The sequence below is a fragment of the Emydura macquarii genome, unplaced genomic scaffold, assembly GCF_026122565.2.
Source record: "Emydura macquarii macquarii isolate MOO-44397 ecotype Brisbane River unplaced genomic scaffold, CSIRO-AGI_Emac_v2 contig_1146, whole genome shotgun sequence".
In the NCBI taxonomy this organism is placed as follows: domain Eukaryota; kingdom Metazoa; phylum Chordata; order Testudines; family Chelidae; genus Emydura; species Emydura macquarii.
This window is the reverse complement of record NW_027131283.1, coordinates 18,869,779-18,891,596: the sequence shown is the minus strand read 5'-3', so window position 1 is coordinate 18,891,596 and position 21,818 is coordinate 18,869,779. Positions and strand designations below refer to the sequence as shown.

The window sequence follows — 21,818 nt, the reverse complement described above, 5'->3', positions numbered from 1 at the left end:
TTTTCATGGGGGAAGAGGGACAGCCACTGGCAGCATAAATTAGATTTTAAAAATTCTTTCGGTTTTAGTATTCTAATGTGTAAATACTACCATATGGAAGGCAATGATTTTCAAAAGTATCACTTTTACCTTGACAATGAGTGACTCATTTAGGAATCACTTTAGTGCAAATAATATCAAGGTGTTCAGCTCTGTATAAGAAAAATACCGTATTTCTTTTGTCCTGCCGTTAAAATGCATGATGTACTGGTGTTCAGTATATTTTAGAAGGGGAGGAGGGGAAATCTCTATCACTGAGTCCAAGAAAATGCAAACTGCACAGTGCCTAAGCATACTGGTTAGGAAAACTAAATGTAATCAAGAATGACCCACAGAGGGAACAATTTGTTTCCTAAGAACATATGGAATCCACTGACTTCAGGAAATATTTGAAGAGTGCACACATATTTCTTCAAGATTCTTAAAATCCCAGGGGGAGAAGAAGAATAAAAACATGACCAAGAGTAATTTAAAATGGCAGGTACAGCTCTCTTCTTTTGCTACACTGAAAACCTGATATTTGATATTCACAGATACTTTTTTTAATATGCAAAAGTTGCTAACATCAGCCTTGTTCCAACTTTCTTATTACTATTACAAAAAATGAATAAAGGAAAAATAAAGTAACTATATTTTCAGATTGTGGCAGGCACCATTACATTAAAGCACTGGGTCTATTTTTGGTTTTCTACTAGAGTCATGCTCATGAGATGTTTTGTTGAGATGGCAGAGGACTTGAATTCCCCGCTGTTGGTGTTGCAGACTGCAGTCCCTGAATCAATGAGGTGAGGGCAGTTACATTCAACAGAGGATTCACCCCCAAGGAAGGCAGACAGCATTTGCCCTGTTCCCCTTCCCCCAGGGGGTCTGTCAAGGCAAGGCGACTGTAACATGCAGTTGGGATTCCTATGGAGCCCTGTTGATGGAAGGTAGTGGGCACGTGTATTGAGGCAGAGCTTATCATAGTGCTTTGGCCAGTGCAGTCAGTACAGCACCAGCGTTTCTCCCCTCTCTCCAAAGGCAAGAGGAAGGGAACTGCAAGTAGGGAACTCCTCGCTTGCCAGGGGAGAGTGCCACTATACAGTTCTTCCTCCCGTTTCCACAAAGGGAAAAGGAGCTGGGTAGCAAGGATCTGTTCTTCCTCTCCTTAGAGGAGAATGAAGGACAACCCTCCCTTCCCTTTCTCCTGGAGAGGGGCCGAGGCACTCAGTCTGTGAGTGAGCTGAGTGAAGCAAGAGAAGTATTAGTACTCAGTTCATGCTGACTTCATAGATCAGGCGAGACATCCTGGGTTGATATTCCCTGCTTGGAAACTACTCTGCTGCTAGGGGAGCAAGCCCATTGGAGGGACTGGCCTCGTCTGGGCCTGAGAATTGTCTCCAGCGTGTATATATACACATGGCAACATAAGGAGATATAAGGGAGAACAATTGGTTCACCTGCTGTGTTCTCTCATCAGGAAAGTTTTGGTAAAACAGAGCATTGCCCAGTAGCCAGGGCCCAGGCGACCTAGTTCTGTTCTGAGCTCTGTCAGTGACTGGCTGTGTGACCTTAGGCAAATCACGTTTCCCCTCCCGTTCTTTGTCCATCTTGGCTTTTTAGATGGCCGTTACTTTAGGGGCAAGGAGGTCTCGTACTATGTGTTTGTACAGTACCTAGTGCAATGAGGGTCTGATTTGGTTGGGGCTGTTAGTCACTTCCACAATATAACACCATCACAGCTGACTGCACTGAGCACAAGTCCTTCTACTCTTGAATACAACTCTGCTGCCTGCTTCAGTCAGTGATCCAGCTAATCTGTTCCACATTCGGAAGCCTGTTGGAGAAGAAACTCTCCTGATATTAGTTTTAAACTTGTCCTTTACTGACTTCAGAGCCTGACCTCTTGTTTTGCTATCCCTTTTGTAATCTGAACAGGACTTTCCCAAGGTCCTGGAATAACACTTTTAAACACACCCTGCAATCAAGTGTCCCTCCCTAAACCCTCTTTTCCAAGGCTGAACGTAATCAGCTCTTGAAGCTTAGTCTTGTAAGACAGACTTTCTAAGCACCAGATAAGCCTTGCAGCCCTCTTGGAACAATATTCAAAATGTGATTGTATGAGAGTTTTATATAAGAAAGTAACTCCGTACGGGGTAATTTGTCTATGTTAGTTGATGTCACTGCTACTAGCATGGCCCTCCTTGCAGACACAGGTAGCTAGTCTCAGAGCAGCAAGGTTCATTCTACTAGCACTCAGACAGGATTTGAAGCAGAGGATGAGTTTTGCACCCATCTAACTATAACATCCCCCCAAAATCAGGTGCAGCAATCTAGTTTTGCCTTTTTAAAGAAAGGCAGGGGCAGCCTGCACAGATGCTGGACACTAACTTGCTTTCTAGTATTTTGCAAAGCATTTCAAAGTATTTTGAAATGTTGCAAAGCTGGAAAGTCTTCAAAAGACAAGTTTTCTGAGCAGGCATTTGATGCCACCAAATGCTGCTTTTCTTACCCCATTTCAATTTCTCAGATTTTTCACAAAAGAAATACCCATGTGCCCCCAGGTTCAAGTGTACATGAGTCACGTCACCACCTACAAGAGAAGGAAATCTCCAGGAACAGAGTTAACTTTTAGTATTTTTTTATTCTGTGCTTATGCTTTGATCAGTGGATTTCCCAGAGAGGCAGCGAGCAGGAGAGACTCCAAGGGAATGTCACAAGTACATTTCGTCTCCTTGCAGGCCTCACTAGTGCTGACAAAACCACCTAAGGAGACCAGTTTCCTGACATAATGGTGCTGAACATTCCACGGGGCACATGGGACCAGCTATACACGTCTAATGGGTGTCCTGGGAAGCATGACCTAGAGCTGTTTAAGTGGATGTTTACTGTTAAAACCACAGAGATCTGGAGGGGGGCTGTCTTTGCCCAGAGAGACCAGACCTGGCATGGGTTTTTCAGCAAAGCCTCTGGTGGTTCCAGAGGCATGTTAAACAATCAGTGTGGCCAGCTCTCAGGAATAGCACAGTTCTGGCTCCTGTTGCAGGCAGTCTTGCAAGGATGTGAAAAGTTCTCCGGCCATCGCACACTTTTGTGGAAGAAAATGCAAGAGACACTCTCCCAGACCAAAGCCACATGAACTAATCTGCAAACTCAGCAACTATGAATTCTTACACTGATGCTTGTCTGTTTCTTGTGCCCTGCACCACCCTTTTCATGAAACAAGGTCTCATAACTTGGGGAGAAGAGAGGCGATTGTCATTTGCCAGTTTCACAGAGAACTTACACTGAGTAAACATAATAACCCAGGTCTCTGCTATAACAAAGACCCATGGGTTCTGCAGTTCCTCCAACCAGTGTTTTTCTTTTCTCCTGGGAGGGGAGAGACGAGATGGATAAGATTCCATAAGGTCACAAAGCACTGACTGTGCTCTGACCCTCCCTGAGATCCATCACTCCAATCCACAGGAGTTTGGTCTGGCTGTGAGAGGCAAGGATTCCTTGCTCAGAGACAAAGGACTGGCTTGAGTTCTGTGGGGAAGTGAAATGCTTCCTGTGGTCTGATTAACATGCTCCCATTCCTCAGACACCCATTTCTGAGACACCAGATTGATCCCCTGCACTATAGATGCTTTTGCAGCTCCCTAGAGAATGTTCTTGCAACCACGGTCTGGTTAGTCGGATATTTAAAACCCTCAAGGGAAGGATAGCTTGGGGCTGGATTTTGCACAGACTCAACTCCCTGCTGAAATTTCAGCATAAGGTCTGTGTGTTGGTCTGATTGGTCTTACCTACCCAAGAGTTTTTCTTAAAAATTCTCCACTTGCTTTGCGATAGCAATGCTGGGAGCACCAGTGTACCCTGGCTAGTGATGGCCACAGAGCATATTTAGATCACATGGTATTTAAAGCACCAGAGGCCTGTCTACACTAGTGTAACTCAGGTGTGAACAACAGTGCAAAAAAAAAAAAAAAAAAAAGAGCTGGGTTCAATAGAACATGATGCTTAGGTTATAACTGGACATCTCAGTCAAAACAAACATTTGGCTTGAGCCCCCACCTAGAACTTATTCACAGGAACTTAAAACAAATCATAGTCACCTTTAATAGCATCACTTCTTCTCTCAGCAAGCATGTGGGAGATATGAGGAAACTGGTCAAACAACTGCTTCATTTGATTTGGGACTAGGACACACATTATGTAATGAAATGAAGTAGAAATCCAAAAGCATGGGAGGTATGGCAGGCTCCACAGTTCGGTTATTACTCATTGGCAGCTTGTTGGGGGGCTTCAAAGCTCTTCTTCAAAGCAAACTGCTACCGACCTATGGCCTGGTCTACATTTAAGAGTGCTGTCAGCATAGCTGTGTCAGTCAGGAGTGTATAAAAAAAAAAATCAACCCCTCCAGCTCCCAACAGACACAGCTGTGCAGGCAAAAGCCCCACTGTAGATGCCGTTATACCAACAAAAAAAGTCCTTTTGCTGGTATAGCTTATTAAATTCAGGGAGCTGGTAAACTATAGCAGCAAAAGAACTCTTCTGCGGGTATAAGCTGCATCTCCACTAGGAGGATTTGCCAGTACAGCTATATTGGCCTAATCTGTCTGGTGTAGACAAGGCCTGGGAACTGGCGGGTCCATCTCGCTATCCTCCCTAACTCCAGCACAACAGTGCCTGCACACCAATCCTGGGGTGGGTGGGAGATTTTCAAGTGCTACCTCTGCTCTACAGGACCAACCACAGCTCCTCACAGAGGATGAGCCTCTGTCAAAGCAGCTTCAACAAAGGTTTGCGAGTCCCTAGCACTGGAGTTGGCCATTTCTCTAACCTGGGATCCCTAGTCTCTGTTCCCTGACCTAGCCAAGGTTAATTGGATAAACTATCTTCTTCATAGTTTTCTAACCATCTCACTTAGGGGGCAGCCTTTCCTAAGGCAGCCTGTGTCTTCAGCTTTGTTGGAAACAAAAGAACCAAAACATGGCCCCTCACTACCACTTGGCAAGCATTTTGCATTTCAGCTGACACTGGCTCTCAGTATAAGAAGGGTGGGATAGTAGCCAATCCCTATCAAAAACCCTTTAACCTTGCCTTGAGCTGAAAGCAGACCATGAGTTCAAAGCTCATCTTTTGCTCTCCCTGTTTGTTTTTGTGCACTTCACAGCCTTTATTATTGAACAACCTCTCAAAATGTTAACCATCATGAGGTAGTCAGTTACATGGTAATTTAACTGAGAAGTTGGACAAGGTCACTTCTAGGAGAGAAATACAGCCCAGGTTTCTAATATGGGAATCCCAATTTTATATACTCAGTCACACTGACTCTCACTAAGAACCTGCCAAATCCATGTGCTTAACTATGCTTTCTGTAACCACTGTTCTAACCCCTAGACCATGCTCCCCATGCAGAACGAAAAACAGAAACCCAGATTCCTGATTCCCAGCATTCTACTGCTGTCTAGGAAATATACGTGTAACTCATAGCCAGAAATGTGTGCCATGTTCCCCTCTAAGAGCTAATCCATGGATTAGATGAGAGTTACTCCTTTAGCGCAAGTGGCAGAATTGAGAGCTGTGCAGGAGATTTGAATGTCTAGAATTCAAATCCTGTTGAATGACAACACATGATATGGTCATTATCGTTGCCCATGACAGAATTTCTGGGTTTTTCAGTTTTCTATTTTTTACTCCCAACTCCCAGGCAGTGCCAAAGCATCATTTAAAACAGATTTGATCATTAAGACTAACCCCCCACCCCCAACCCCATATTGTATGAAATCACTGTGTAACAAAAAGTGAGCATTCTACATGTCCCTCGTTTGTCATACATTTCAATAGCTTTTCATGAACTTGTAGGTTTGAAAATTGAGAATTATGGTGCCAAAGGCGTTAGTGAAAAAGCAGCCATCTTCCCTGATCACAGCCTGTGGCTTCAGTCCCACTGGAAACAATAGGAAACAGCTGCTATCTTTACTAGCTGCACCTTTCCAAATACTACTGAGGTTTCAGCTACCTTTATGGAGGGTATGAGTAGCTTCAATTCCATTGTGAATGATGAAAAATGGCAGTCATTTTGAGTCAGGGAAAATTGTATGGTTTTTTTCCCCATCATTAATAACTTTGTTTAATTACAGCCTAATTTCTTCAAATGTACATTTGAGGAAAATCCATTCTTTACTCGGATTATGCACTGTAAAATGTGTGTGGTGTGTGTGCGCGCGCGCGCAGGAGGAAGGGGAATATATTGTACAAAGAGTTTGGTGTAAAACCAAACCCAGCCTTAATGCAGAGACACAACCATGCCTTTATAATCACCAGTTGTAATTCAGTCCAGGTTAATTGTAATGCCCTTCAATAGCAGAGGAATAGTTACCCAGGGTGGAGCCAGGCTGGCCACAAGATGTGCTGAAATTCCCAGTGAGCCGCCTTCAGCAGCAGCAACCTCCATTTAATGCGCCTTTGGCCAAAGAACAACATCTTCTTGTCCCCATGAGTGAATGCTTGTACCAGCCTAGCTGCACGCTCAGGGTTTAATCTAGTCCTAGAACTGTGAAAGTTTCGGATTTATTTTTGTCTCCCAATTTGTTACAAAGAGAGGACCAGAATGTTTGTACTTTCTCAGTGATTGTAATAACATGCAACATTGTAAAGTTCTGCTTTACGATACCATAAATGGTGGGTAGAGTAATAGAAATGCAGGACTGAAAGGGACCTCAGGAGGTCATCTATTCCAGCCTCCTGTGCTGAGGCAGGATTAAGCATGTGAATACGTGTTTGCAGGTGCTTGGGATAGGCATCAAACAGATGGATATTGCATTTCTATGCAGTTGACTGAGAGAGTCATGGCGATGACAGCAGTGGACTTCTTTATTGCTAACTTATAATTTATTTCACATGTGTTTTAACTCCTACTTTGACATGATGATGATGATTTCGCTGTTTTGACTGCGTAACTCATGAGTCCTGCATTTTCATATATTCCTGCTGTTGCCTACCATTGAAACATCTCTCCCATGCAGAAAGGGAAATGCCAGGTCAATTTTTATAGACCCTGGAGATAGACAACTGAAAAATGATTAGACAAAGAGGAAAAGGCTAAGAAAAGCATGACTGAGATTATATGTTCCAACAAGATGAGGGGAACTTTACTGAGGACTGAGCAGCCCTTTCAGCCTGTCCTATCTATAACATTTTGTTCAATAAGACTTTACCAGCAAACTATACAAGTGTTGCCAAAACTATACAAGGGTTGCCAAAGCAGGTTCTTCAGGTACCTGTTAGCAGTAGGTACAATCAACCCAGGACTGATTCATGCTGTATTTGGGGTTTCATGTCCAGTGTTTGAAACAATAACTCTTTGTTTTGCATATTCAGAATGATCATGATTTATATTATTGTAGTACCTAGAACCAGGACCCCAGAACAAAAAGACAGTCCTAGAATTTACAGTCTAAGCATGCTGTGGATTTTTCATTGTATGAGTATGCCTGGAGCTCGTGATCTTCTTTTTACAAGCTCATTTCAGGCTCTGTAAAAGTGAGTGAGTGCCATCTTTTTTAGCTTAGCCTGCTGTAATTATTGAAACATGCATAATGAATTCGCACTTCAGTGGACTAGCGAAGCTGCTACATCCCAGACATACCACCAGTAAAAAGCATCCATTCACATCATTATGGTTTATGCTGCTATGTGTGCTCTGGGAAGATATGTATGCAAATCACACATTGCCCTTGTTTCCAGAGTACTCTTTGTAATTCTACAGACCCTGAATTCATGATGATTTTCCCATTTTACTGTAAGTCACATTTCATGAGGGCAGGTATGTTTTTTCTCTTTTACAGCCAATTAGTATTAACATCTGCAGCAAAACTTGGATGACTATAGTTAGCCCCCAGGATAACAGATACCTTTACAATTGAATAAGGTGATACAGTACAGTCCTCTTAATTGGCATACTCTAACTGAAAATAAACATACTAGCTAAACGATCATCCTAATTGTTAGAGGCTCATAGTGATTTATTATGCTGGGAGATACTGTAGTCATTGGAATGTCATGATTGCTTCAAAATAAGAGTTGTACAAATTAAAATAGTTAGGACTAAATTCTGACCTCTGATTAGTACCCTGCATCTAAAGAAGCTATATCAACTCCTTTATCAGTCTTAAGAGGGCAAGGAATAATATGAAGTGAACAGAAGGCTTCAGAGAACAAAAAGCAGTTCACACCCATTAAGTACAATAAACAGCTTACAAGATAACAACAATCGTGCCATTGAAATAGACTAGGTGTGCTATTTAACCATTGTTTAGAGTCCTTGAAAAGTATTGTATGGAACACATTCCCTGAGGATTGCCCCGTTTAAACAGGAATGCTGTACAGCAGAGGGTTCTCATTTATGTTGTTGTGGTATTAGGAGGAGTAAAGCACTAATGCAACAGGTGATGCTTGTTGCGTATTGTTATAATTTTACAAAGCTTGTCATTTGTGGGGGAGATTGTGTAGCTATAGCCATGTCAGTTGCAGGATATTAAAAAGACAAGATGGGTGAGGTCAGATCTTTTATTGGACCACCTTCTGTTGGGGGGAGAGCTTGACAAGCAGAAGTTGGTTCAATAAAAGATATGACCTCATACACCTTGTCTCTCTGCTATGGTGACATGACATTTTAAAATCCCATACCTAACATTTGCCCAGCAGCAATTTGGCTCATATCTTATTGGCACCAACATACTGCCACCTCCTCCCTCATTTAGCAGAAGTGTCAGGAGTTGGAAATGGAAAAAAGTAGTATTTAAATTCATATATGTGTTGCAGATCAAGTCTTTGAATTTCACCCAGTAATTCCTGGAGGGAGAGGAATTATTCTTCCTTAATTCATAAGTGAACATCATCGAGCCAAATAAACTGTGGTTGAGCTCTAGCACTATCTTTTAGAAAGACATTCCATCTCAGTGCAGAAACGTCAAATGATGATGTATTTACCACTTCTCTTGCTCATCTGTTTCAATGATTAATTAAATATAAATTCTTAACAATGTGGGTAATTTCCAATTTGATTTTTTTTTTTTTTTTTTTTTTTAAGTTTTGGCTTCCAACTGTTGGATCATGTTATGCCTTACTCTGCTAAATTAAAGGGCCTGTTAATACTTAATATCTTCTCCCTCTGTAGGTACCTATAGATGATCATCAACACACCTCTCAACTTTCTCTTTGGTAAATTAAATAGATTGAACCCCTTAAGTCTCTCACTGACAAGAATATTTTCTGGACCTCAAATCATTTTTTTTTAATCTCTTCTTAGAACCTTCTCCAATTTTTCAACATTTGTTAAAATAGGGTAGACATCAGAAGCAGACACAATGTTCTAGCAGTGGTGTCACCTGGGACATATACACAGGAAACAATCTCACTACTCCCATTAAATATTTCTGTTATTCCCTTCCCTAATAACCAAAGATTGTGTTATCCCTTTTGTTAAGTGGATTTGAAAAATGATTGTAACTGATGCTTTTTGTATGGAATGGGGACAAAATTTACCACTGATATAAGAAAATGAAGCCTCCACTTATACCAGGGCTGATTTTGTCTCCTGGAAGGGCCGGGTATACTGTAGGTGGAAATTAAAGTAGTGAGGAATGACTTTATTTTATACTCAACTATTAATTGCTTTTCAGCCTTCACTGTATTTAAATTGTACTTGTTTTGGACACTCACTGATTGCCAAAATGGGGCAAATCAGTATTCTACTGCTTCCACCCATTTTGTACCCATCTTAAACCCAGTGTGTTTGCAATACCTCTGAATTTGGCTGGTACAGTTCCATGTGAGTTGCAACTGCTTAGTCCAGGCAGTGTTATTTAGCTGAATTTAACCCTTTAATATCACATGGTATTCAAGACAGCTATATTTAAATTGCCAGGAAAATTCGTTAAACTCATCACCATTTGTGAAAAAGCCCGTGCAGTTAGAGTAGCATCACACATGTTTAAAATTGCAACAGTGACTTTGAAACCATGTGTTGTATGGTGCTAAATCATGTGGCAAAGCTGAAGGATCTGGTTTCTCTGAAAAGTGCTAAAGTTTTTGATTCTGAATAGAAGCTGTGTTTAAAAGAAATGATCAGAGAGCACAAACCAGTTTATGAGAGTATTAGTGCTTCAGATGTGGTTTATTGACTAGCAGCAAACCCAGCCCAAAGCAAACACATTTTGGACATACAAAACGAATCATCCTATCTGCACACAAACCTCACATACCAGTTTGCTTTGGTAGTAAAAGTAACCAAAGATTAAACTACTGCAACAATAAAGTTGGTAAAAAGCTACACATCTTATGTGTCAGACAGAACATGTTACTTAATACGACGTTCACTTTCCACTGAAAGGTACATTTTGAAGTTGCTCCTTATCCTAATCTGAAATTCATTAGTTGTCTGAATAATTTGAACTTCATCCAAGACTGTTCTCAAAAATGTTTTTATTAATCTGGCCACACTCTCTTGGGTTTGGAATTGCCCCAGTAAAGCACTGCAAAAGTTTTGCACCTGCCATTCCCCTCAACAGCAATAAACCTGATTATGGCTTCTGCCTGGCATAATGAATTGTGACAACTGTGGGACAAGTTTCAGAGCTCATTATATGTTGTATTAGGGCTTGTCTCTGTGGTAGGATAATGCACTCTATGGGGATGTGATTTTAAAGTGTACCAATGTGTTGCATATTAATTGGCCCCTAGATCCTGCTAGTGCATAATAAAGGTTCCCTTGTGCGCTTTAACATAATTTTATTTAAAACAGCACTCTGCTAAAGCGCACCAGCAGGGTCTACGTGGACCAATTAATGTAAAACATATTCATGCTGTTTAGAAATCACACCTTGCAGAGCACATTACCCTATTGTGTAGATAAACCTTACATATAGGGCCTAATTCGAATCTCATTTACATCAATGTCAATTAGGAGTAACTCCAGTGAAGTCAATAGAATAATGTCAGCATGAATTGGGTGTGACAGCAGAATCAGTGCAGTATGATTAAAGCTGGACGATTGCTTAAAATCATTATTAAAAGGTTAACCCTAGCTTTCACTCAATGCTTTAAATGAACACACTTTAAGTAGATTTGTTTCCCTGTGTGTTCGCTTTCCATTGAAACTCTGTCAAATCTGTTTACTGGCAGGAATGTTTGCGGAAGCAGCTAATTAGAAGTGAATAGTGAAGATTCATTGAAAGTGAATTATGGATTTGTAAGGCCTGGTCTACATCAGAGACTTTTGTCGACCAAAATCAGCCTTGGTCGACAAAACGGGGGGGGGGGGGGGGGGGGGTACACACTGCAATTAATCCCCCACTGACAAAACTGCCCTGTTTTTTCGACAAAATAAAATCACCTTGACGAGAGGTATAGGGTTTTTGTCGGCAGAGCTAGGATGACGCAGTGTCAAAGTAGAGACTGCGTCCCCTTACATCCACTGTGGAGGGGTGAAATCGACAAGAAAGTCCAAGCCTGGGCTGCTGCAAGCCTGGGCAGCTGGTTCCCATGTCAATTTTGCAGCTCAACCATGTTAGTGACAAGGCTGCCCTGGCGGGGAGCAGAAGGAGAAGCACCCGGACTTCTCACCCTGCTCCCAGCCGGGAGCTGGAACTCTCCGCTCTGGACTGGAAGCCGGGGCCAGAAGTTCGGGTGCTTTTCCACCTGCTCCCCTTGGGAGCAGCCTTGTCAATTACTGAAATTGATATGGCTGCCAGTTCCAGAGGAGAGCAGGGAATGGAGAAGCCCAGCTTCCCCCAGCTCCCGGTAGGGAAAGAGGAGGGGAGAAGTCCCTGATAGCTTCCTCTGGCTCCCAGCTGGATGAGGGGGGGGGGAGCCCACAGGGAGTCTCAGAGCCTGTGGGCTCCCAGCAGGGAGCTGAGAAATGGGATTCTCAGTTCTCCACACTGCCCCTTAGGTCAGTGGAAGTGTTCTTGGTGAAGACACACTCCACCGACCCAGAGGGCAGTGTGGACATCAGCCACTGCTGTAATTACATTATATAATCACACTATATTAGGTCAACTTATTTTTTAAGTGTAGACAAGGCCTAACAGAGTATACGTTCACTGCAGAGTTAGCTTGGGATCTACTTGGGTGTTGTCTCTAATACGGCTTTTATCCACACCAAAAAACCTCTCACTCAGGAGTAGTGCTGTTTTACATCTGGGCTGGCTGCCCCATCTGAAGCTACAGACTGGTCGCTCTATGACGAAAGAGATTCCCACTGGAATCCAAGTGCCTCACATGAGTGAGTGGAGCTCCAGTGCGGCCACAACTCAGATATGGTTTTGCAGAGTGGCTACTGAAACCCGAGCCAGGCTAACCCAGGTGCTAAGACCCAAGTGCCAGTCTCTACATTGAAGACATACTCTAGGGGATTAACAACAGACCCAGGATTCCAATATTTACGCTCATCTAATCAGAGAATAGAGACATACCATGTGACCTTTGGAACCAATAAAAACTGCTTGCATTTCAAATTGTGACTATTGAATGCTCACAACAATACTTACATGAACAGTTCACAAGCAATCAAAAAACTGATACGTGTCCAAATAAAACATTTCCTGAACAAAGCTGACCAATGAACAAATATGTATAACTTGTGATCTCTTTCAAGATAATTCACAACAAAAAAGCTAAATTTGACAAGCAGATTTTTCACAGTAAATTCTTTGTCCAGCTCTAATAGCTACAGGGTGGAGTTTTCAAATGCACTCAACATTGGCCTACGTCTTCTCCCACTGAAATAAAAGTTAATACCGCCATTGGTTTGAATGTGAATGTGAGCTGAGTTAGTTGGACACTGAGTGCTTTTGAAAATCCCACCCTTATAACTCCATATATTAGAGAGACACTAGGAAGAGACCAGTAGCCAGTAAAATTAAAACAAATACAAGGAAACATTTCTTTACTCAATTTATAGTCAACTTGTGAAATCTGCCATTGCAGGTGGTAGTCCTGCCAAATATTGTGGCTAGATTTTTAAAAAGAACTGGAGAATTTTATGGCCATTAATAATGTTTGCAGCTATGCAAAGTATAGCGGTCATATAAACCTTGAAATCTCATACACGTGATTAGTTTACCCCTGAAGTAAGTATCAGAAAAATATTTTCCTCTTCTGTTCAGCATTCTACAGTTGGCTAGGTAGATTATTGGCCTTTCTCTGAAGCATCAGGTACTGGTCACTGCCAAAGGCAGGATAATCAGAGTGATCCAATATGACCAGTCATGTTTTTTATGAGATTTATAGATTATTGGCAAAATTCTGCTATCCTATACTAGTGTCAATTGGAGTAATGCCACGGACTTCATTCTGGAGTAACTCCTTTGTAAAAACAAAGTAATGGCTCGCTTACACTACACATACTCTGCCAATACAGCTATGCTGGCAGACCCCCACCAGGTGTAGAAGGAGTTTTTCTGTTGGTACAGTAACACCACCTCGCCTAACAACATTAGCTGTGCTGACAGAAGCATTCTTTTGTTGGCATAGCTTAGCTGCATCTGCACTGGCAATTTGCTGGTACAGCTATGTCGGCTAGGGGTGTGTGTGCGTTTTTTTCATATCACTAACCGACATATGCTGACAAAACTTTGTAAAGTAGACCTGGCTTGGCTGATTACTGGAATCCAGATTTTCACTAATGTAGCTGAAGGCAGAACCTGAAGTCTGATCTTGCAACTTTTATGACCCAAGCAGTTCTCACTCATGGAGTAGTCTTCCTGAAGTCAATGAAGCAGCTATTTGTTACGTATGAGACAATTGAATTTGCTATGTTTACATGAGTTACAACCACCATAGCATCAACTGAACATTCACGGTGACACATGTAACATTTAGAGGTCTTAGAAACTGTCTCATATTGCAGTAAGTAAAACCCATATTTGATTCTTTTTAACAAAGGCTCTACTTTAGAATGTGACCATGTGCAAACACGTTCCAAATAATTAAAGAACAAATTAAATTGCGCTAGTAAAAACAAGTCAGTGCTGTTGTTTTTTTAAAAAGGTGATAAACAAAGGATACTAACCAACAGAATTATCTCAGCCAGTGGAGGAAATATAAAGTGTGGCCTTATTTGAAAACATATCTTTGAAAAAAGGCATAAACTAATTGCCTGTCTATCCTAAATAGGTGCTGATATCTGTATGATAAACTACAGAAGCGTGAGACAAACTGAGTTTATTAAACACCACTGACCACCTTGTACTCTCACTTCTCATTCACCCTTTCCAGGACTCAATCTATCATTTCAAACCTCTAAGCAATGTCAAACAGCCTTAATATTTCAAATAATAATAATAATAATAAAAAAATGTAGATAAATCTCTCTCTGTCTTTTTTTTTTAAACCCACAAAATCCTCCAAACATTACACTGGCATGACCACCAAGCCAATATTTTGTTTTGCACCAGTGACAAGTTTAAGGTCCAGGAACTAGAGACATATCAGGGCAAGAAATCAGAGCCTTATGTCATTAAGCAGGGGAGATTCACAACTTTCCAGTGGCTTATTCAGAACTTGCTTCTAGCCCTGGAAAGGCCCCAGGAAAATGGAATTTAAAATAATGACATCATTACATGGAGAACATCTTCTTTAAACAATTTGAGAGATTTATAAGACATTGAATGAAAATTTCTCTCCCTCAGACTGAGACCTGTACAGTTGGAATCACGGTATAATTAATGTATCGAAAGTGTGTTCAAGGATGTACAAGACACAAAAGTTGATGTGGTGCCTGCCCCCAGGAGTTAATAGTTTAAGAAGACAGAGGACACATTGAGAAAGCCAGGGCGAGTTTCTTTTCCACCACTCCTTTTTCATTTTCTTCTTTTGTTGCTACAGCAGATTGGGAAGTAAGGATCTGTAGGCTTCTCAGAAGCGAGATTTGATGACTTGCTTTGTTATGCAAAAGGGAGCACAATCATCTCAAACCATACCAATAAAATCTTTATAGCACAACATACTACCATATATTCGTTCTTTCTCTGTCCCTAATTATAGATGGAGCCGGTAGAACCATTTATGCTTAAGTTGGCTGACCTTTCCATTTTAAGACCCTGTTTCAGTACTTTATAACTTTGCCCAACTTTAACTTTTCAGGCTGCTGAAATTTCCCATGCGAGTTGTCAACCTCAGGTTGAAGTTTATGGGAACTTTCAGCTAAAATGGTTTCATCATTTCTGAGGGTGAGATTCGGTAAGAAATACATTGTTTTACTCATCTTAAAAAAATTCTTATAACCATTTCCTGGAGAAATTCTAACACCTCCATGCCTTTTTTAGGTCTCCATGAAAATTCCCCCAAATTTGGCCAAGTTATAAGCCTCTGAAAAATCTAGGTGACACATGCTGGACGATTCTGTTTGCACTGCATATGCTCCAGGCTCAGGATACAGGGACTGAGCAGATTTTCCCCTGCAGATGTTACTCCTGGCAATTGGGGGATGCTGTGGCACTGGGCATAGAAACTAAGGTTATGTCTACGCTGTGAGCGGGGGGCATAATTTCCATCTTAAGGAGACAAACTCGCACTAGGTCTATTGAGCTAGTCCACTATAAATAGAGAGTAGCAGCAGCACTCAGAGCAGCAGGAGGGGCTAGCCACCATGACTACATACCTAGCATCTCAGATGGGTACATACTCGGGGTGGCTAGTCCCTCCCACCATTTGTGCTGCCACAGATACACTCTATTTTTAGTGCGCTAGCTCAGTCAGAGCTGGGGCAGGTATGTCTCTGAGCTGAAGTTTACATCTCCAGCCTCTAGTCAGACATATCCTAAGAGCAAGAAGTCTCTCCTCTGCTCTCAGTGCTCCCCACTTGGCATCTAGGCATCAGGAAGGAGAAGGAAGAGGCTACGTGATGTTAATATAGAGGGACGAGGAATGGAGGGAGGGGCATAGAGGGGGTTTCAGGAACCAGAGGATGGAGAGCAGCCAAGGAGGACAAAAGCTGGGGGGAAGGTGGAAGAGGCACAGAGGGGAAGTAGGACTGAAGCGGAAAGGAAAGGATGGGAGAGTCAGTAGATCGCAGTGTGAATAGGTGCAGAGGATGACGGCAAATGGAGCCATGGTGGGGCAAAGAGGAACAGTAAGAGATAAACAGGCAGAGGGCACAGGGGCAGAAAGGTCTATAACCACTACAGCTCACACCCCTACAGAAGCTGGAATTAAATCCAGACGCCCTGACTCTACATGCTCTTCTGCTGCCAGCAAAGAGCTGCAAAACCCACTGACAAAGTGTATGTCTTGTCTTCCCCTAGTTCTGGTGTACATAGAGGATACCAGACCACCACTACTACCAGTAATTCCTTTAGCTCAAGAGGAAGATTCTATACTGTAGATCTAAAGGTTCAAACCTTGCTGATAACCCAATTTGAGGGTCAATATGGGTCCACATGATAGAAATTCTGTTTTTTCCAGTTTTTTTTTTTTTAAATAAGAAATTATTGTAAAATACATTAAATAAAACTAAATCATTTAACATTTAGGAAATGCCAGAATTAAGGGTTGCGCAGGCATCTTTAAGTCTGTGTGCATATAATTCTTTAATTACATGCACAAATACTATTTTTACTATTTTTTCCACAGGACCATCTCCCTCATCAGTGCACGGGCTGAACTTGCACTGGGGATGGATCAGGGTTATGAAGTGAAGGAGGTTGTTGTCTGTAGGACCCCTGCCTCATTTGTTACAGAAGTTGTGTAGTGAATGAGGTAGAGAATGCAGGAAGAGAAAGAATGGTCTCATGGTTAAGGAAATTAAATGCTACCCTGTGGAACTGGGTTCTCTCATAATGCATCCTCTATTAACATAGGTATTTAAATGTTATTTCACACACACACACACACACACACACACACACACACACACACACACACACACACACACACACACACACACACACACACACACACACACACACACAGTATATCAGAATAATCCATTACATAAGAAGATGGGGGATTAATTAGTAAATTATACATTCCTCTGGCTTCTGATGGGTCTAGGAGTCTAAACATTCTTTCTGGGAAAGGAGAAGTCTGAGTTTGTCATAAATTGTTTCCATGTTTTGTCTGAATTTGGGAAATACAAAAAGATCTTATTTCTTGAAGCTTCTTTCCGTGTCTATAGTTTGGAAGTCTTCAGAAAGCCAAAGTCAAGCTGATAAATACTGTGTATCTTTCCAGTATGTCATCTGTTGTCTAACTTCTGAAGTGACCAGGTTAGCCATACAAGGTTTAGTTCTGTTTAATGGTATGCCTTTAATTATGTTCAGTAAACATGGTTTCAGAGCACTGGAATGGTTTTGTTTATCATTTTTGATGATTTTCCATATAGTCAGCTAGGATATTCTGACAATGATAACACTTTTTAAAAATATCCAATTTCTTTGTTGCAGTGCCAATACTTTTCGGGAGTTCAATATGTAGCCTTAATATGGAAGTTAGATATACCCAGTTTATAATGCAGTTTAATTTTGTAGTCCCTACATTCTTGACTCATTACTTATGCCATATCTTATACAACTCTTTTGCTGTTCTCTCTCGCTGGAAATCAGCTTCCCATATGGTATAAAACTTTGTTAACCTCCTGGTGCTTCTGTCTTGTATTACATACAAGAAAGACATCATTTTGGTCTTTTTCTCTCAGTCAGAATATTTTTTCATCTGTCTCATGTTATTTTATATTTATGCAACTCATGGACACCCTTTCTGAGTATATAATCATTAAATACCTGGGGGGGACTGGTATTTGTTATTGTTAATATTTTGCCCTGATGTTTTGTATATACAAGTAGCTTGTTACTTATTCTTAGAACACAGATAGTGTTGCTACCTAATTCTTTTCCCATAATGGGATGTTTTGCTTCTTGGGCCAGATTCTCAGGTCCTGTAAATTGGCATCACTTCACTGAAGTCAATGGAGTGAGACCAATTTGAGAAGCTGGCCTGTTAGATCTCAGTTGGCCCTCCATATCATGGAAGGTGGCAGTGAATGCATCATTCTGACAAATTTATATACTTTATACAGCACACGTAGAGAAGACTAACCCAGGGATAAATCTGAGCATTTAGTAATTATCAGTGTTATATTTATCTTGTAGTCTGAAGACTGAATTCTAGACAAGTTTTCTTCCACAATGACGTCGCTCCCACCACAAGTTAACAGGTATCGGACATGTTTTATGTTTGCTAAGTTCAGACCTTACTTCATTCTTGCTTTAGAAGGCCCTGATTTATGTTCTTGACTTCTGAAGAAAGCAGATGATAGTGGTAATTCATATAAAATGGAAAGATAAAGAAAAGCTCCCGGCTCTTTGATAGGACTATTATTGATGGTATTCATACAACACATCTAAATGATCACTCATATTGATGTGCACATGGTTACGATCAAATCCAACTTTTGCCATTTAACATACAAAGTGAAGGAAAAGGCATTTAATTTGGCACTGGCAGGATGAAGTAATTTTCAACATGACTTTGAGACAGTGGTTTTGCTCTTGCTAATACATACTCTTCAATTTTGCCAATTAAGAAAGAAACCTCAAAACACTAGAAATGTGTCTGAGTTCTAACTATTGTGAGCCACATTGGCATGTTGACTTGGATATTCTTTTGAAGGAGCGTGGATTTGTTAAAGGCAATTATAACCACATGTCAAATTGCAAGGCAGTTAATGAAGAGCAAATTAAAAAAATAAACAACACAGATATGTATTTTGCAAAGAAACAACGTCATCAACAATACCACAAACATTTTGTGCAAATGAAATTGTGGTACTGCTGCAAGGATTTTTCCATCCTCCAATGATGAGAGAGAACACTAAAAAGCATTGAACTTTGCCATAGGTTAATGATATGTTTAGATATAGTGTTAGATAGTAGTTCTTAGACAAAGAACTGGAGTAGAGAGTTGTGCAGACCTAAAAGGAGCTTCAGAAAGATTTGGACCTCAAGGATTAATTCTATTGTACATTGGAAGGAAAAACTGTCTCAGGTATTTTTGGGTCCCTCTAATTACAAAAGGGGAAGGTTTATATATTTTTAAAACAATTGTACATGTATAACTGGAGAAAACATTCATGCATAAAGTAATTTCTTTTTTTTAAAAAAAACATACACAAATTATTCACAGTCATCGCCATGTTTCTATCACAAGCACAGAAGCCTGCATTGGAAGTTTTCAGCTCCACCCTTCCAGCATGGAAAATTTTAAGCCCCAGAATTCTGAAAGGGCCAAATCCTCAACTGATGTAAATCATTAGAGGAAGGATAAGCCTGTGGTTAAGGATGTTAGTTTGGTATGTGGGATGCCTGCCTTCAATTCCCTGTTCCAGCACAGATTTGCGTCAGAAAACGTATGAACTGTATGATATTTCACTCTTTGGCCTTGTCTACATTAGGATTTTTTAATCCTGTTTTAACATGTGTTAAGTATCACAATTGTAAATTAGACAGGACCATAACTAGGAACAAATGTGTCTGTTTCTGTCTCTACTAGAATATACATTTATGTTTGTTAACAGTTGTTAAAACAGGATTAAAAACCCAGAAAACTCCAGATACTTTACTCTGAAATGATGCACCAAAATGATGCAAAGCAGCCAGAGTTTAGCAGTGAATTTTCTCAGGTATATTTCTTAATAGTTAGCTTTTTATTTTTCTTTCCACCTGTAATGTTCTTGATGTTTACTTTCTTTAAACCATATGTTAGTGTAACAACCTTAACTTTAAGTGAATGCAGGTTTTTGTCTGGGGATTTATATTTGTGTAACCCATGTTCAATACGTAATTACTTTTTATAGTACTAAAAGGACAACAACTTCTTTTATAACAGCAGATAATTCCTCAGATAGGAGTTAGAAGTTTTATAATGAGTAAAGATTCCCCTTAGGCTCCATGGGTGAAACCCTGGCCCATTAAAGTCAATGGGAGTTTTGCTATTGATTCTAATGGAGTTAGGATTTCACCCTAATTATGGAATCATAAAAACTAGAGATGGAAAAGAGGTGTTCAGTCATCTAGTCCATTCCTGTGCCAGTGAGTATTGTTCCCTACAATGTATACCCCAGTATATCATCAGCTTTAAATGTCCCTTTTATTATGAGGTCTAATAGATCTCTGTGAGAATATTCCACCTCATCAGCAATCAGGGCAGAAAAAAGCTAGGGGGGAAACATAACAGGTACTTACCAGCTGGAAGGAAGGAAGGAAGAAAGATGTAGCAAGCAACAATGAGCTGCAAAATGTCTGCTTTAAGCCTGTAGCTGCTTTGCTGTGCCCTGTTTAAAAGGCCACCCTCAGAAAAGCATGCTGGGAAAGAAGTTCCTCTAATGGGGGCAACCCTTCACTGCAGAGCAGTAGGTCCTGATGTTGCATGTGTATTTGGATAACTTCACAGAGAGGAGTATTCTAACTGAGCTCAGTGGGATTACTCCTGTGTGTAGCATTGAGTAGGAATAGATGTGTTTGCAAGATTGGGTTCTTTGAAAGAAAACCCAGCAAGGGCCAGATTTACAAAAGTGTTTAGGCACCAAAAGGTGCAGGGAGGAGCTTAGATTTATAGAAGGGCCGAGGCACTGGACTCCCATTCATTTCTATGGCAGTTTGGTGCCTAGGTGCATTCACTAGGTGCCTGTCTGCATCTTAAGGATCTTAAATATCTTTGAAAATTTGGCCCAAAGCTACCACAGAAGATGGTCTCAGTTGAAGAGCTGCTTCTCTTTTGTGCATATTACCACTACATTGGAAGTCCACTCCCAGGAAGTTTTTCCTGATAGTTACCCTACATTTTCTTTTTTATATTTCATACCTTTACTTCTAGTGCATTACTGAACATCTCTTTCCATTTTTGGTATTTGTAACATTGAGAAAACTGAAGAGGGTTATCATGCCAGTGCTTAACCAAGCTACACATATTTATTAGCATTTCTAACCTTTCCCTATAAGCTAGTCCCTTCAGCTCTCATTCATATTTAGTGTTCATTTCTAAACCCTTCCCAGTTTGTCTGTTTTTCTGGCTTGAATGTGTTACCCCAGCTCTGGTCTAATCCAAGTTGTTTCAAGGAGGACTATCACATCTCGGTGCTTGATGGTTTGATGCCTCTGTGTAGGCAGCCCAGAGCCCATATTGGCTTTATTTATTGTCAGACCATATTGTAAAGTTATGTTTAATTTGCTGTCCACTAGTGACAATTTTGGTGAGCGGGGACTAAGAAGGGAATAATAAATCAATCAGGCAGCATATTGGGTTTGTGAGACAAACTGGTGTTGTAGGAGAAATTATGTTGGTAAAAAGAAAACATTTAAGCCATTAGTGACTTATTCAATCTTCTTGTCCATGTCTCCAGCAGGCTACATCTACCCTTGGAGTTGGGGGTGTGATTCCCAGCTCAAGTTGACATGGTCACACTGGTTCTCATTGAGCTAGCACACTAAAAACAGTAGCGTAGTGTGGTAGCATGGACTGAGGCAGTCAACGGCACAGGCTAGCTGACCTGCACATTCCCAGGTGGGCTAGATGGGTTTGTACTTGAGGCAGCTGGCCTGTGCCACTGCTCACTACTGCCCGTGCTACCACAGCTAGTTCTTAGTGCACTGCTTGATGAGAACTAGTGTGATTATGTCTACTGAAGGTGGAATCATCTCTCACCCCCTCACTCCCCTGCTCTAAGGGTAGATATAGGCTATTTCTTTCTTCCATTGTTGAGATTCATGGATCATGACACTTGCTTTTTTTCTCCACAATCAAGCTTCTTT

General features: G+C 41.0%; 1 long non-coding RNA gene across 1 annotated transcript in view; it reads right to left on the bottom strand.

Moving 5' to 3' along the window:
* Window positions 1–20,292, bottom strand: part of LOC137152229 (uncharacterized) — a 36,251-nt gene extending 15,959 nt beyond the window's left edge. Inside the window, exon 1 of the long non-coding RNA XR_010919496.1 lies at window positions 20,253–20,292. This is a non-coding gene — a long non-coding RNA (uncharacterized lncRNA). The remainder of the gene's footprint in view (window positions 1–20,252) is intronic.
* Between the last annotated feature and the right edge of the window lie 1,526 nt (window positions 20,293–21,818).